The following is a 3,863-nucleotide window of genomic DNA, read 5'->3' on the forward strand; positions in this document are numbered from 1 at the left end:
TGTCACAGATACTGAGAGGAAGATGGGTCAAATGATTTCTCTTTGTTACACATTGAACAAATACTTTAAATACTATAAACTACTACACTGTATAATATTAGTACAATATATATATATATATATATTTATTGTCTTTTAATTGCCTTTAGCTGATAGTGATAGCTGAAGTAGACAGAGAGGGGAGGGAAGGAGAGGGGGATGACACGCAGGCCGAAAGGCCAGCAGGTAGAATTCGAAACCATGGCTGCTAAGCAAGGACATCGGTACGATGGTCCGACCAAGCTCTACCAGGTGAGCTAACCCCGGGGGCGCCCGGCCATTAAGTAGAATATTAATATACAAACACAAAATCAACAAAATATAGCAAGATTTGAATATTAATCAGAATCACAATTTTAAACCATTAAACCAACATGACCGTCTACGATACTGATATTTAAAATGTGAGCTCCACTCATAGAAAACTCTGCTGATTATTAAATCAAGTGGCTCCTAAACTAACAGCAGCCACCACGAGTGATTTGAGAATTCTGGCTTTCACTTTTGGGAAGCCGTCCTGTCGCCTGCACACACACCCACTGCAGCTGAAGCCTGGATACTTTTATCCTGGAAGAAATGCTGTATTAAGTTACTGAACATTTCCTACTGCTGCAGCTTCACATTAAAAGCATTTAACTGGCAAACCACAAGATGACTTTTATTTTGAAGTAAGTTAGTCACAGGAAGTGTTTCTCAGTTACATTACATACTGTAAACATGGTTCAACACAAACACAGGGCTCTGTAATCATGAAATAATCATTTTGACCATAATCGTGCAGCCCTTAGCAAAATCAGAGGAAAGTGAAAATACCATATAATCATATAAATGAGTTAGTATCAGTTCTCTTACTTTGAGTCTGAGGGTCCAGGTTCATTACTGAAGACTGGAGGTTCATGTTTGAGCTGGTCACTCTTCATAGACAGACAGCTGGACACTGGAGACTCTGCTCTGTCCTCCTCTTCCTCCACACAAACACTCATCTTCTGAACTTCAGTCAGTCTGAGAAGAAAAACAGTAACACAGACTGTGAGCTCAGAGCACAAGAATGAAGAGAAACAAGTTTGTTCAAAAGTCACACAGACACACACACACACACACACACACACAGACACACACAGTATTTTATAAAACCATCCAGATCTTCACCTGGTCATTTTTCATTGAATCTGTACTTTTTTAATATGAGCAATATATACAGAGTATACTGTATACTCTTATAGTACTTTTTTATTTGTTTCCCTGATGTCTGTCCTTTTCTCTTGCTGCGATTATCTTACTTTATCTTTGTCTTTGGGTTACAGCAGGTTCAGTGTGTATTATTCAGCCAATCAGCACTTTGTGTCCACAGTAAAATAATAATAATGTTGTATTAACACTCACCCTGCCTCAGCCTTCAGTTTTCCTCCTTCTGCTCTGTCGACTCAAAATGGAGTCTGACTGAACACTTTCACTTTCAGGTTCCAGGTTCCCTCTTCTCATGAACCTGGATCACCTGCTCAGTGTTGCTCCTCCCCTCTCCATTTACAGGAAATCACCTTATCTGTGTGTGTGTGTGTGTCTTGGTTTGAACGGATTGGATACAAATAAATCTTGGTCAAAATGTCAGTACTTAAATGTTTAAATTATGTAAATATTTTTTTTTGTTCAAGTTATAAGTAGTGGCTAGCTCAAAGCTATCAGCTAACTAATCCTAGTTGTTGTGGTCAGCTGACAGCTATCGTAGCTAACAGCTGACCACTCCTTAGTATTGTAGTTAGCAGAGACGTAACGTAGAAAACAGCTAATTAACCCGAGTTATCTTAATAAATGTAGTTAACTGACTCAGAGACTTTGACAGTAAAATAATAATAATGTTGTATTAACACTCACCCTGCCTCAGCCTTCAGTTTTCCTCCTTCTGCTCAAAAGTCATTTAACTGGATCACCTGCTCAGTGTAGCTCCTCCCCTCTTTATTTACAGGAAATCACCTTATCTCTGAGTGTGTGTGTGTGTGTGTGTGTGTTTGAGCGTGTGTGTGCGTGTGTGTTTGAGCTTGTGTGTGTGTGTGTGTGTGCGTGTGTGTTTGTGTTTGTGTTTGTGTGTGTGTGTGTGTGTGTGTGTGTGTGTGGTGCTCACAAAGATCAGCTGTTTTCCATGATGTCTCTTGGCTTGGCTCCCCTAAAATCGGTTTTAGTCAAAATGTTGGTACTTAAATGTTTAAGTGATGTAAATAAATCTGTTTTAGTTATAACTAGTGGCTAGTTCAAAGCTAACAGAGCTAACAGCTAACTAACTGCTATATAAAGCATTATTCTGGCTTCATTGTTGTGCAGTGTGTGGAGGACGTCCAGCTATATACAGTCTATGGACTCTTCTGAACTAACTGCTCACCACTGTGAAATATTCAGACTAAAGGATTTAGTTTCCAACCTGTGCTGATCACAGTCTAATTATCCCTCTGTATATGTAGTATTGTCACAGAGGAAGTCAATGGACACACATTTGATCAAACAACAGTCATTCATAAACCAGTTGTTTCTGTGTGTACACAAGTGTTGACTAGAAGCTGAACTAAAATAAACACACTGCATTAAAACAACAACAAGCACAACAACTCATGAGGTCAGAGATAATTTGGCTATTAGCCTATTAGACTGAGCCAGCAGCCGCTGTGACTGCATGAATGGAACTGTTAGAACACTGAGTTTTATTAGGACATTCACTAATTCACCATATTGGAGAGGTCAAGATCCAATAGTTACTAACACTGAGGTGAGTTAGCTGACTGGTCATGTAGCCAACAGCTAACTAAAGTGTAAAGAGGGTTTTCCTATCTTGAACTCTCTCTCTGCTGTTGCTGAACAAACATTTGTCAGATTTGTTCTGGGAGAAGACATTCTGCTGCAGTTGTTTAACAATGAAAGAAGAAACCTTCACTTGATAAATGTGTTTTCATTGAATAATAAGGATGTTGAGCATTATTATGAATCAGGTAGCAGCACCAGACTGAACCAGAACTCAGGATCTACGTTTTTATATCTATGATAAAAAATGTGAAGCTAAGCTAACGTTAGCTCGAGCTGCTACATCAGTCATTTCTAATTTCTCATCATTCAGTGTTTTACTGTCTTTATGGGTCTAAAATGTCGCAGTCAACTTCACTGACAACACGTCAGCTAACGGGATGCTAACGAGTTTGTCCACTTTGTCAGAGTCAAACTTTATTAAACTTTACTGTAATAAAACAGCAGCTTAACATCAGCCTCCTTTCTTCCTCTTCCCAACAAGCTTGAGGACAGTTTCTGTCCGTTGTTCGTTTCCCGCCGTTTTCATCCATCGAACCTTTCAGAAGTTTCCCGACAAACAGCGCACAGTGCGCCTGCGCAGACGGAGCGGCTCTGTAGAGGAGGAGCCTCCAGACTGACTGCATGAGGACTGAGGATTATATGGAAGCACATTACTGCCAGGAACATACACACAGCAGACGGAAACTTACACTTTATTACAACAATAACTAACGTTAATACAAAATATTACATTATAGAGTCATAATGCTGATTATTTTATCTTATATTTACGATTTTTTTTTTTTTTTTTATTGACTAAACATGAATTTTTTTATTTTCAAGACCAAGTTTTCATTTTATTTTATTATTTTACAAGCAGAAATGTGCTCCCATATAATAAATTCAACAACACATCCAAACTTTGTTTATATTCAAATATTAGTCTTTAAGATAAGATAAGATATTCCTTTAATAGTCCCACAATGGGGAAATTCCAATCTTACAGCAGCAAAGTGGATAGAGAAAAAAAGAGAAAAAACAGTATAAGAACAGTA

The sequence above is a fragment of the Morone saxatilis genome, unplaced genomic scaffold, assembly GCF_004916995.1.
Source record: "Morone saxatilis isolate NCDOM2014 unplaced genomic scaffold, NCSU_SB_2.0 Contig15, whole genome shotgun sequence".
Taxonomy (NCBI): Eukaryota; Metazoa; Chordata; class Actinopteri; family Moronidae; genus Morone; species Morone saxatilis.